We start from the raw sequence: 13,841 nt of genomic DNA, 5'->3' as shown, positions 1-13,841 counted from the left end.
GGTGCCTGACAGGCTTGATCCAGTCCTGGATTTACCCCACTAAATGTAGGGATTTGGAGCCTTGCTTTTTTTTTTTCATGGAAGGGAGTTGGGAAATCGGAGCTACAAGTCCCTGAATGTAGCAGGGTAAACCCAGGACTGGATCAAGCCTGCTTGGAAAATACTCTATTTGGCTTGCTATGGAGATTCCATCTGCTTGAGTTCTGTTCTGTTATGCCGTACACCCTGACGCTTTGGAATCATTGTCATAAAAGAAGCGTGTTGACTGTTCTTCTTTACTTGCTGCCATGTACAGTATGTTTCTGTGCAGAACCTTCTCTTGCTGGTTATCACGTCAGCTCTCTAGTAAGATGCTGTATTTTTGAATTACATAAGAGACCATTACAATAAGCTGAGGCCTAGAAAACCAGAATAAAATGGAACTGAATGGAGGACTGAGCTTTCATGGCCAGGGCTGAACCAAGGGTATCTAATACCCTAGCTCAGGGGTAGGCAATTCCGGTCCTCGAGAGCCACAGGCAGGTCAGGTTTTCAGGATAGCCACAATAAATATGCATGAGATAGATTTGCATCTCAAGGAAGCACTGCATGCAAATCCATCTCATACATATTCATTGTGGATATCCTGAAAACCTGGCCTGCCTGTGGCTCTCGAGGACCGGAATTGCCTACCCCTGCCCTAGCTAAACCTGTAACTTTGCACTCTCTGGGGCACTGCATTGCCCTACCCCCTCCAATAGTCCAATATCTCTCCTTCCCTTCCTGGCCTGCCCTTCCAGGTATCCTTAAGGTGACCATACGTCCCATTTTGAACGGGACGGTCCCGTTTTCAGACCTCCTGTCCCGTTGTCCCCACAGAAAGCTTCGAGACGCCGAAATGTCCCGTTTTCATGGACAGCGTCCCGAAGCTGTGCTCGGGGACAACGGGACAGGCGATCATTTCCTGTCCCTCCCTGCCGCAAAAAAAAAAAAAAAGCCTCCCCATCTTTCCCCCTGTCTGCTGATCTTACTGCCCTGCCGCTACAGCTGCTAAACCCGACAGGAAGTCTTCTTTCCGCCGTCAATTCTGACATCAGAGAGGACGTTCTGGGCCAGCCAATTGCTGCCTGGCTGGCCCAGAACATCCTCTCTGACATCAGAAATTGACGTCGGAAAGAAGACTTCCTGTCAGGTTTAGCAGCTGTAGCGGCAGGGCAGTAAGAGCAGCAGACAGGGGGAAAGATGGGGAGGCTTTTTTTTTTTTTTTTTGCGGCATGGAGGGAAGGAGATAGGTAGGCAGGCAAGCAGGCTGGCTTTGGCCAGGGAGGGAGTGAGGGAGAGAGGTAGAAAGGCAGGCAGCCTGGCTTTGGCCAGGGAGGGAGGGAGAGAGGTAGACAGGCAGACAGGCTGGCTTGGGGGGTGGGGGTGGGACAAAGTGTGGAAGGCAGTGAAAGGGACATAGGAAGGGGGCACTAAAGACTTGGGAAGGGGCACTAAGGACTTGGGAAGGAGGCACTGGGGGCACTAAAGACATGGGAAGGGGCACTGGGGGCACTAAAGACATGGGAAAGAAGTACTGGGGGCACTAAGGACAGGAAGGGGTACTAAGGACATGGGAAGGAGGCACTGGGGGCACTAAAGAAATAGGAAGGGGCACTAAGGACACAGGACGGAGGCACTGGGGGCACTAATGACACAGGATGGAGGCACTGGGGGCACTAAGGACATGGGAAGAAGACTCTGGGGGCACTAAGGACATGGGAAGGAAGGAGGGAGGGAATAGAAAGGGACAATTGTTGGGCCTGAGTGCAGAAAGAAAGAAACAAAAGAAAGGATACACAGACAGAAGGAAATGCAACCAGAGACTCATGAAATCACAAGACAACAAAGGTAGGAAAAATGATTTTATTTTTAATTTAGTGATCAAAACGTGTCAGTTTTGAGAATTTATATCTGTTGTCTATATTTTGCACTATATTTGTCTATTTTTCTTTAGTTACTGAGGTGACATTGCATATTTGAAAGTCATTTGCCTTGACATCTTTGAAAACCCCCCCAAATATAAATGATAATTAACATTTTATCTGCGTATAGTGTGCTTTGTAGTTTTTAAAAATTGTATGGTTACCATTATGAATTAATAAGATATGTGTACATGAAAAATGAATGGAAGAAATTGGGGGCGGGATTGGGGGGTGGGGCTAGGGCAGGGTTGGGGTGGGGCTTGGGTGGGATTGGGGCAGGGCTAGGGTGGGACTGACAATTAATAGATGTCCCCTTTTGATGAAAAAAATAAATGGTCACGTTAGGTATCCTGCATCTCATCTCTCTCTCTTTCCTCGCTTCTCTGCTGCCATTGATACTGCTGCAGCCACCCTACTTCCTACCTCCATCCTTGGCTGGATGAACATGAATTAGAACATGGTGTGGAGGCTGGAGCACAGGCCAACGTTCAAGCACTGCTGGGTCTTATCCTTTCAGACACAACTAGGGTTACTATATGGCGCCAGAAAAAGGAGGACGGATGGAGACATCCAGATTTTACTTTCTTCCATTGAAACATCCAGATTTTACTTACTTCCATTGAAAACAATGGAAGTAAGGAGGACAGATTGAGAGTGGCGTAGTAAGGGGGGGAAGCTGTCTAGGTGGAGATGCTGGCACCTCTCAGCCCCCACCCCAAGCCACACTCATGCCTTCCCATCCTTCCCTGTACCGCTTTAAATTTTCACCAATGCAAGCAACTTCTCCGGCCTGTTGCTCACGCCGACCTGGCTCCCCTCTGAAATCACTTCCTGGTCGCGGGGCCAGGAAGTGTGTCTGAGGGAAAGCCAACGCTGGTGCGAACAGAAGGCTGGAGAAGCTGCTTGCGCTGTCGAAGATTTAAAGAGGTATTGGAGGAAAGGGAGAGCATGAGTGTGGCGGGGGTGCAGAGAGGAGAGTGCAGGGGGCACCACCGCCCCGGTAACATCTGGGTTTTAAAATCCGGATGTCTCAATCCATCTTCCTTATTTTGGAGCTATATGGGTAACCCTAGATACAACTTCCTTGACTATGGGCCTGCATCTAAATACCTGTACCTACTGAGAGCACTTTAAAATACTGCATTCCTGCTGTGCAGGTGCCTTACCGCCACCCCTCAAAATCTGCCACCCTAGGGAGATGTCTAGTCCACTTAGCAGCAGGGTCAGCCCTGTCTCTGACAAATAGTTTCATTATTGCTTCAGAGTTACCATATTTGCTAAATCAAAAAAGAGGACACCTGACCCCGCCCTAGCCTCACCCTAAGTAGACATAAGCAGGGGATATTTAACCCTTTGATGAACCTTAAGCACACAGGCATATGTTAGGCTCTCCACTCTAATACAGATATAAATTTAAGCCTTTTAACTCCTGTCCTTCCAGCATAATCACCGTCACTATCCTAACCCGCTCTGGCTCTCCTCTATGCCAAATAGTAGCTGAGAGCTGAGCTGCCAGCAGGGCAGGACTAATTCTTTGGTGGGCCCTAGGCACACAAGTACACTGGACCCCCTTGCCCTGCCCATCCATGGCCCTGCCACCTCCTCACCCCTGGCCCCACCTACACCTCCATTTATTTATTTACCTGCTTCTTTACTTCTTTGTTTACCTCCACTTGATTTCTTTTTTCTCTTTGAGAATTCAAAACAAGCGACAAATATCACCATACCAGTGTAGTATTTCTTCCATACAACAATAAGGCAACACCAAACATCTCTGAACAAATCCACCACCCACGTTCCTTCCTGCCTACTTATATCTAGGACCTAAACTCTACACCAGGGGTGTCCAACCTTTTGGCTTCCCTGGGCCGCATTGGCCAAAAAACAATTTTCTGGTGCCGCACAAACACTAACACCAGCCAATGAGCAAAAAAAAAAGGTTGAGCAGGTCCCAAATATGAAATCACTAATATAGAAGATGTATGTACCTAATAATAAACCTTCATTAAAGGGACACTGTGGAGAGGAACCCAAAAAAGCAGTAATACTTACCCTTACTGAGTGATCCTCCACATGCACCGCGGACAGTGGGAGAAGCCACAGGCTTCCGCATCCCCACTCTGAAGAGCAGGGATGTGCGCTCCTGGTTCTCCCATTCACTTCTATTACAGCTACGGTGAGCCTTTTCAGAGGTGAGCCTCATCAGAGCGGGGATGCTGGATCAGCTGTCAGCAGCACAGGTGGAGGATTGTTTAATCAGGGTAAATATTACTGATTTTTTGGGCCTCCCACTTTGAGCTTAGACTCCCTCAAAATGAATATCTCCCCTGCTGTAGCTAGTAGGGATCCCCAAGTCTCACCAATGGATGGCCATCTCCTCCCCCTCCAACTTCCCAAGTTCTGCAGCTGGCAGCAATATTGCAGAGCTGCTACCTTCCTTCCACCCCCCTTGGCTTTCATGCATGCATGAAAGCAGGGGCAGCTTGAGGATATTGCCATTGGCTGCAAAGCTTGGAGATTTTGAGTTGCCAGACTGGAGAAAGATGTCTTCCGTTGGCAGGGCTTGGGAATCCCCACTAGCTCAAACATTTATAAATTGCACTCAGGTGGGGAGAAACTTTGGTGTCCATCCACTAATTTTGGGCTCCAGTCCCTCCCCCAAATCAGCTGTATATGACTACACCACTGAATACAAAAATAATTGTGATGCACTTATCCCAAAGCTAACATATTCCAGTTATTAAATTCAAAATAAAACAATTTTTTCTACCTTGTTGTCTGGATGTTTTGTTTTTCCATCATCTTGGTCCCAGTTTCTCTTTCTGCTTTTTCTCTAACTTCAACTTATTCTCTTTCCAATGTCTGCTGTCCATTTTTTTCTCCTCTTCTGTCGTTCCATTTCCTTCTTATGCCTATCTCCAAAGTATTGATTTTTCCCTTTCAGCTTTCTTAACTTTTTCTTTTCTTTTTTGCCTCTGCCCACTCAAATCTTGCCTTCTTTCTCACCCTTCTTCTTTTTAAATGTTCAGCTACCTCTCAATTCTACATCTTCTCTCAGTCCCTAGCTCTCCCATTTCTCATCTCATTCCTTTCCCAGCCTCCTATTCCCTTCTATCTACTCCCCATTACCACATTTCTACCACTGTATTCACTATTCTCTCACTCATCTTGTCATCTCCCTTTTGACCTCATCCACATGGCTCACCACTTTCAGAATCCCCCTCCCTCTCCACTGGTCAGGCTATAATTCCCTGTTCCTTTCCTTCCATTCCCTAGCATCATCTTATCCCAGCTCTCTTTCCTCCTGCCCTCCCATGGTTCCATCTCTCCTCCTCTATCTCCATGGTCCAACATTTTGCTCCCTCTCTTTTCTGTTTTTCTTCTTCTCTTCCCCCCTTGATGCTGAACAATGAAATGGAGAAAAAAAGAGAGAAGCTGCATCTCTCTGCCTTCCATCCACAGGCCTAACATTTCTCCCTCTCTCCCATCCCTAGATCCAACTTCTCTCCCTTTCTCTTCATAACTGCCACCATCCCATCACTCTACCTGCCTGCCTGCCTCCCTTCCCCAGGTCCACAATTTCTTCTTTTAATACCCTCCCTCCACCCCCCCCCCCCAAAAAAAATAAAAAAAAACCATCCAGGAGGCTTCCTCGGCCCAGCATGTTCTCCCCCTTCTCTCTGTACCCATGCATCTCTACTCACTCTTCTCCCACCACCATGTCCAATAATTCTCTCTCTGTCTCCGTCCCTCCTCTTTCTACCCAACAGTTCTCTGCTTTCTTTATCTCCCCAATTGCACCATCTCTTTCCCTCTCTCAGACACCCAATTCTCCCTTTCTATTATTTCCCTCACCTTTGCATCTCTTTCCCTCACTCCCTTCATTCTTCCATCTTATGGCTCATGCTTCCCTCTATCTTTCCCTTCATTCTGTGTTCTAAGTTCATGCCCCTCCCTCCTTCCTTCCATTATTTTTCCTAAGCTTGTGCTCCCTGCCTGTCAAATCTTCTCAAGTCTCAAGCCCTCACCCACTGCCAAACATTAACTGTCTCCCTCAACACACTGCTCACACCTACCAGGCCTCTACCTCCCACCCCCCTCACAGGCAGACAGAGAACAAAAAAGATCACTGAGCAACTCCAGAGTCCAGAGCAATTCACCTTCTACTCCCAAAAGTTATCCAACTTTCACTCTGCAAAAGCATCTCTTATCTTACTGGCTCCCTGCCTCTCTGCCTTCATCTTTCTCCTCCTGGGTAAGAGTTTTCCTTAATTCTTTTTTGAAGGCTCCAGTGGCTGCAGACACTCTCTCATCCCAAGGCTCCTCCCATGGAGACTTCACTGATTAAATTCCAGTTCTCTTATTATGTTCAGCCTGTCATTTCACAAGTCAAATTACTTCTCTCTCTCCCTTTATTTTTCTTTCTTTCTTCATTTTTTTTTCCTTTTAAGAAAAGCAGTAACATGCAGGCCTGAAGGAGAGAATACAAGAGTTTAAGCACTGGTATTGCAGTGGGCTGCGATGAGCTGATCCAGCACTGCGCCGGGCCCGTAGACCCTGCGAGGTTTCCCAAATCTGCATTCACAGCATATTAACGGGGCCCATTTGCTCCGGCTGGATCCAAGCCACGCGAGGATCCATGTGTCCCAGGAAGGAGAGAGAAAAGAAATGGGGGTGGGCAAGACCCCCACACTCCCTCCGTTAGAACTCACACCCTAAGTGGCAGCCAGAGTATCTTTTCTTTTCACGTGCTCTCAGTAAGAGCCATAACCGGCAGACACCACTTACGGGGAACGAAGAATAATGCCAGACTATATTTTCAGGGAAGTGGGCAAAGGAACAAGAGAAAGGGGTAGTGCTGGACAAGAATGATGGACTAGACTAGGGAAAGTGCTGGATCGGGGAGAGGACAGGAGAAAGAGAAGGAAACTAATGCTGTCAGCAGATAGATTAAGAGAGAGTCTGATGTTATAGATGGGAAAAGGGGGCTGATACTGAGGCTGGATGTTGAGTCGGGAGAAAAATCTCATGACTTGGCTAGAAGAAGGATGAGAGAAGGGGGCTGATTCTGGCAGATGGAGAAGGAGGAGATGGGAGAAGAGGGCTGGTGGCAGTGCTGGGTCATGGAGAAGAGGGTCTGATGGTGGCAGATGCTGGGACTGGTGGTTGAGTTGGAGGAAGGGTCTAATCAGGGCAGGATTAATTAGTTGAGGGCTCCTAGGCACAAGTCCACTGGGTCCCCTGCCATATGGTGGTTCTGGGCTGCGGATGTTCACCATCTTGCCGATTCCCTCATCTGCTTCTGGGTCATCCGCAGGAGGCACGTAGGAGCCGCCGCCCACGGTTTTGAGTTGAGGGCTGCAGCAAGACAGAGGAGGGAGCCAGCAAGACAGGAAACAGCTGGGAGAGCGGCAGAGGAAAATACCGAATTGTCTTTGAGCGTGAGTGGTGCCGCACAAAATTCCTCACGGAGCCGCATGCGGCTCATGGGCCATGGGTTGGACACCCCTGTTCTATACCCAATCCATACATAAACAAAAGCACCCCCTAAAATCATTGTTGTCTGCACCAACCCAGGTTTGGCACCCCCTCCAGATCACTCCAGCCAGCCTCCCAAGCTCAAATTATTTCTTCTTCCAAGATTCATTCCCCCTCCCCATACCCCTCCCAGATCACTACAGGCACCCTCCCAAGTTCAATTTTTTTCTGTTTCCTGACTTTCAAAGATTCCCCCCCCAACTCCAAATCAAGCTACCCTCCAGTTTACTTTTGTTTGCCCCAGGTTTTAACACTCTTTGGCCTAGATTCACTAAGCCCACCAATCTTACCTGATCTGTGGGCAATCCGAGGCAGGACGACCAATTCACCAACCATCTTCATGCAAATGGAGGTGATTGGAGGCACGCCCCTCACCGACAACACGGATCATTGGAGAGCAATCCCGACGAATGCACAGACCATCTACTTTGGGAGCTGTGTCTGGAAAGGAAAGAAGGGGTCATGGACGGCAGCAAGGTGACTTTGCCCAGCAAGCAATGGAAATCCAATCCTAACGCCAACTCTGAACTGGTGTTAAGGCTTCAAATGGTAAGGGCAGATTTTGTGCGTGTGCTTTTTCTGAACATGCCTTGTTTATGTTTGTTAACTCCTATTTGCATTTTAGTTGCTCTGATCTTCAGCACCCACACTGTACCCTGTGCTAATGGCCTTTGAACATGTGCGCAGCCTAACAATGGCACTAGACTGGCGCCAAATTGCCTCTAGCGTCGGCGTTTGGTTCTGTGAGTTAGCCATGCTGGAAACAGTTGCAGTTTCCATGGTTTTCTGATCAAAGTTTTAGGAGGAGTGGAAACCAAACTTGACATGGGCCAAAGACGTGCTTTGAGAATCACTTTGCCCCGGCCTTGGCGAAGTTTGAATAGAGTTTTCCCTATGAGAGGAACTGGAGGATATGCGTAGAGGAACATGGTCCGCCAGTGAAGTCAAAAGGCATCCAACGCTATGTGATTGAGGGCAAAGAGTCTGGAGCAGAACTGAGGAAGTTTGCTGTTCTGAGGAGAAGCGAAGAGATTTATGTCTGGTGTTCTCCATTAAGAGAAAATCATATACAAAACTGTCATGCTAAGAGACCATTCGTGAGGCTGAAGAAGTCTACTCAACTTGTCTACCAACACATTCCATTTCCCTGCCAAATATGTTGCCCTGAGAAGTATCCTAAGAGCAGTGGCCCAATCCCAAATCTTGATTGCCTCCATGCAAAGGGGATAAGATCCTGTGCCTCTGATAGTGAGAATGAGAGGTAGAATGAAGGGAGCTCTGTGACATGCACACGTGTTACTTTCCATCTGCCTTTAAACCTTGCAGGGGGTTCCTTCCACTTGCAAAACAAGACAAAACCAGCAGTTAAATTTTGAAAAAAACTGACAGGCAAGAAATCCTCCACACAAAACCTTCTTTGCCCCCCCCCCCGACCCTAGCAGAAAAATTCTTGCATTGTGTGTGCGTCAAAAGTGAGCGGTGCCCTCTCTGCATTTCATGGAATACCTAAATTAACACATTAGCATACATGTTAACACACCTGGGGTTGTCTAACACTAGTGCAAAAGTCCTCTCTACATTGCGTGGCGCATTTCTGGGTCAGCCCCCTACCTAGGTGGTATTAGAAGGGACAGATTAGAAGCTCCCCTCCCCCCCACAGATCTCCCCCCCCCCTCTACTGAAAGAGGGAGTGGGTGGATTTCCACACTCTCACTGCAGACAGGAGTTGACACACCAACATCTTCTTTCATTTCAACACACTCTTTCCCCCATCCATTGCCAAAGAAATGTAAATCTCAAGGGCATACAACCACTTGATGGTTTAGGAAACCTTTTTATACAGAGCAGAGGTGAAACCCAACGTCTTTTGTGTGCTTTCATTAAAAAAAAAAACAAAAAAAAAACAACAACTGCACAACTCGGGTGAGAAAGTGTTCATATACCCAGCACTTTCTGTTTAGCTTATTTTATCTCAGTAGACTGTTAGGAATATTTCACAGATCTAGGGCAAACTTTAGCCCAGTTTGTTTCCTGGCATCTGACTGTTCCTCTGACAAAGACAGGTTGCAGAGAAAGTAATGATTCAGCAATGTCTTTTGTTTAAGTTCTTACTCGGGCAGTGTGTGCAGAAGTATTTCAGAGGTCACTCTGCAACGACACTAGCCCCAGGGCCTGAAATAGTGAAGATTGGCTCTGGGCTGAGCAGGATTAAGACACAGGCATGCAGGGCATATGCTGAGATCCCTGTCAGAAGTGCTCATTTTCTCACACACATATCATGTATTATCCTATATGAAGTGATTGGAGGTGATGATGCTGTTACCTGTCTTGAACTAGAATGGATTATGTAGGATAAAAATACCATAAGGAGATTAAAATCAAATGCTGCCATTCCCAACTGTTGTTCTCAAGTGGGCCTTCAGATTTTTGCCCTGGCAGCCAGGACCGGATTAAATGATAGGCAAAGTAGGCACGCGCATGGGGCCAGAACAGTTCGGAGGGGGTTGGGGGGGGGCGGTGCATTGCTCCGATGACATAACATAAATGATTGTTTATATGTCACATTAGCCTTTCAGTTCAGTTCTTTACAAAAGAAGTGGACTGACTTTTGTCAGTGAGCTACAATAAAACATTGAAATCGACCAGATGACAGTAGTTTTGCATCAGTATGTTTCTTAGGAGGGATTATAAGAATTTTGAGAACAGGTGTGTTTTTGCTTTCTAAAATGCATCTATAAGACTGATATTCTAACCATTTGGCCCACTTCAGGATCGCTTGAAGTGGCTTGGTATGATAAGAGTCAGTTAATGAATCTTTTCTGAGTACAGCCTTTGACTGAAGGGAAAGTAAAGAATGATTGATAAGGTGTGGAGTGGCTTGGAGACAAGAACAGGAACAGAGCAGTTAGGTAGTTAGGCCATAGACCACGTAGTGCTTTGTAGAAGAGGAATCCAAACTTGAAGAGAGCTCTTTCGTCGATAGGAAGCCAATGTAATGTTTGGTAGAATGGAATTAAGTGGTCAAATTGTTTTAGGTCAATGAAGATGGTCACAAAGGGCTAGATTCACTAAGGATGCCGATCGTGTCCCGACCACTTTGTGATCCCAACCCGATTCACCTACCTTCCTCCCGCACCTGATCCAATCTGTGCATGCAAATGAGGGGGAATGGCATGCAAATGTAGGCAGGCAGCGATTCACTGAAAAAAAAAAAAAAAGAGGAACACCGACTGGGCTGGCCGATCCCAAAACAAGCGGCTGCTGAGGGCCAGTTGCACACATCCCTGCCGACTCTCCTGCTCCTTGCCGCCCTGAAATCCCAGCCAACTTCCACCAGCCTTGCTCTCTGCCCTGCTCCATTTAGCTCTCTGCTTCTTCCCTGCTCTCTGCCATGATTCTCCTGCCGAAAAAAGCTTTCTACTCCTGCTTGCCACCCTTCCCTGCAGTGCGAGCCAGTGGTTTTTACCCGCTTTAAACCTGCGCGTTAAAACCACAGGCTCGCACTGCAGGGGAGGGCGGCAGAGAGCAGGAGAGTTGGGGTGAGTAAAAAAAAGTAAAAAAAAAAAAAAGCTCCCAGTGGCGGGAAGAGGAGAAAAACACATAGTGTATTTTGAGGGTTGGCACTAGGCATGCAAGCTTCTTGGCTGGACCTCGGGAAATACACGCCAATGCCGAATAAACAAAGTGGTCAAAATGGTTATTTTATTCTTTGTGCTGGAGAAGTTGCAGGAGTTGTGAGGCCACAGATTGCCAGTGAAAGGGGTGTAGGATGCTGTGCCACGTTGCTCTGCTGATTGGCAGGTAGGAGTCACGCGGTGCCATGTGGTTGTGGAAACAGATAGTCGGGTGTTTTTTTTATGTAGACGTTAAGCATGAGCAAGGTAGGTTCTGAAAAATAACTTCCCAACATTCAGAATTGATAGCGTGTATAATATGATTTGTATGCTATAAATGTTGAACACTAGGAAGTGTTGTTGTTTTTTTTCGTTGTTCCCATGGTGCTCTCCTGCGCTGTACAGAACAGTGCAGGTGTTCGCATCTGCCTGTCAGAATGAAGGGCCCTTGCTTTATCCCACCCCGTTGGTTAGCACTGACAGTATGGTTTCTTTCACCGAACAGGCAAATGCTTACTGCCTCTCAGCTGCAGTAACTGTTGCTGTAGAGGTGCGGCACATAGCTTTCGCGGGATCTTATTGTGGGTGTCCTCACACCTGCTGTCAGGGTTGGCACCTCCTCAAGGGGGCCTAGCTTAATTGGAGGCAGGGTGGAGGTTCAGCAATGGGCTCGTGGTGAGAGTGCTGTGTGGGTTGCTGATTCTCTTCTTTGCTGTGATTTAAAACAGGTACCGGGGGATATGATCATAAGCAAAGTGGCTATGGTGGTCAAACGAAGCTTCTTTTCCGTAAGAAGGCTCAGATCACCAAAAAGATTGACTTGAGGCTCGAGTGTGTGGAGCTAAACTGCAGGTCTAAAAGGCTATTAAGAGATGCAAGCATTTTGAGCTAGAAGGTGACAAGAAAAGAAAGGGCCAGGTCATTCAGTTCTAAGCTTCTCCATCCATTGCTTTGTTGCATATTGAAATAAAGATATTTGAAACTTTCCTCAAACCCCCCTCCCCCCCTCCCAACAGGTACGGGGGCCCCAGTTTGCCTGCCCTGTGCCCTGTCCTGGCCTACCACTAGACCACCAGATGGGGTACAGGGTACAGAGCCTGGCAGAGAGAGGGGTCAGGGTGCAGAGCTTGGCAAGGGAGAATTTGGTTCAGAATGGGGTTTTTTTTTCTCATGTTTTCCTCCTCTAAATCTAGGGTGCGTTTTATGGTCAGATAAGTCTTATGGAGCGAAAAATATGGTACTTCCCTGTAACAACTGCTCTCCAAGAACAGCAGGCATATATTCTCAGAACCTGCCACCTCTCCATGTTGGTTTCTTAGGATGGTCCTGCGAGCTGATGTCAGGCAGAAAGGCGTTGGCACATGCAAGATATGGGCACATTCAAAAGATTTAAAGTGACAGTGCACTTAACAAAGTCTGTACCAAGTTCCATGGATGGCATCACCCACATGTGAGAATATATGTTTGCTGTCTTCGGAGAACACCTGCTACTGGTAAGTATCTTTGCTTCTCCCATAAACACAAAATAGGGGAAACAGATTATTAGATGAACCAATATTTTTTTAATTGTCAAACATGCAACAGGGGTTGTTTTTGGTAGAAGAGGGGTACACTACAGCTATGAAACGTAGAGCTATATAAACTGATGGAAATAGATAATATATTAATATAACATTTGACATTTTATGCCTGCTATTAATTCTTGCACCATAAAACATGAGACACACTGCTGAAAAGCAGACAAGAGGTCCAGTTACAGGCATTGTAACAATGAAAACTGGAATCCGTCCTAGAATTGCTCCATAGACTGGTGAACCTGAGAAGGCCAGGAAAGGAACTTCAGCTATTTCCTGGCTTGGTGGAGGGGGGTGAATGAACTCTGTACCTGTGTCTATGAGCCAATATTATTACAAGAGATAAGGGCAAAAGCTGAGTCTGAACTCATGTTCAAGGAACATGTTCCAAACTTTTGAAACAAAAAAGTGGACAGGAACGCCCCTGGTGGCAATAAAAGCTAAATGTGTTATTACAGAGAAGAAAAATTCCTAAGGAAGGGGGAGTTAACCGCTGCTGCAAAAACAGGACTGAGCAGAGAGGGGAGAGCCAGGATCTGAGGCAAGGCAGCAGAAGGGTTAACCAGTGGGGGAGGGGGATGTGTCCTTATCCGCTTAGGAAATGCCAAGGAGGGACCGAGACAGACCAGGAGGCGTCCGGAAACCCCGAGTCAGCAACTCCACAGCTCAGAGAAGTGATCAGAGAACAGAAGCTGTAAGGACCAGTGTGCCTCATGTATCAAACATCAGAAATATTGAGAAAAAAGCTCTTCTTAGTATTTCTGATATTTGAATGATTTTTTTTTTTAAGCTCAAAAATATAGTAGCTTTTAATTAGTATAGTTTATCATGTATTAAAACAAGCATACAAAAAAAAATTAATAAAACTTCTGATTAAAAAACAATGAATGACATCTTTCTGTGTTGCCAGCCTTCCTCTTCCTGTCCAAGCGCCTGTGAGGTTGCTGGATTTACTTATTATAAGTCATGTCTTTTGCTTATGGGTAAGGCAGGATCTTAAGGTCCGGGGGCTGATGGCTTTGGAAGAGTTGTGCATCTCTAGGGCACGGGATGAAGGTCACTGCTGAGGCGACATTTTCAATTCTCACAATGGGCGGAGTGGGGCCGGTTATTTGGCGGACAACCTATCACTTGTATGCAAATCGCCTCTGTCGGGAGTTAAACTGGGTGGC

At 46.9% G+C, this 13,841-nt stretch overlaps 1 long non-coding RNA gene across 1 annotated transcript in view; it reads right to left on the bottom strand.

The window, feature by feature from the left end:
- Positions 1-6,258, bottom strand: part of LOC117357383 — a 52,077-nt gene extending 45,819 nt beyond the window's left edge. Inside the window, exon 1 of the long non-coding RNA XR_004538793.1 lies at positions 6,160-6,258. This is a non-coding gene — a long non-coding RNA (uncharacterized LOC117357383). The remainder of the gene's footprint in view (positions 1-6,159) is intronic.
- Positions 6,259-13,841: the final 7,583 nt, after the last annotated feature.

This window comes from Geotrypetes seraphini, chromosome 3 (genome assembly GCF_902459505.1).
Source record: "Geotrypetes seraphini chromosome 3, aGeoSer1.1, whole genome shotgun sequence".
Lineage (NCBI taxonomy): Eukaryota > Metazoa > Chordata > Amphibia > Gymnophiona > Dermophiidae > Geotrypetes > Geotrypetes seraphini.
This window is presented reverse-complemented; position numbering and strand designations above follow the sequence as displayed.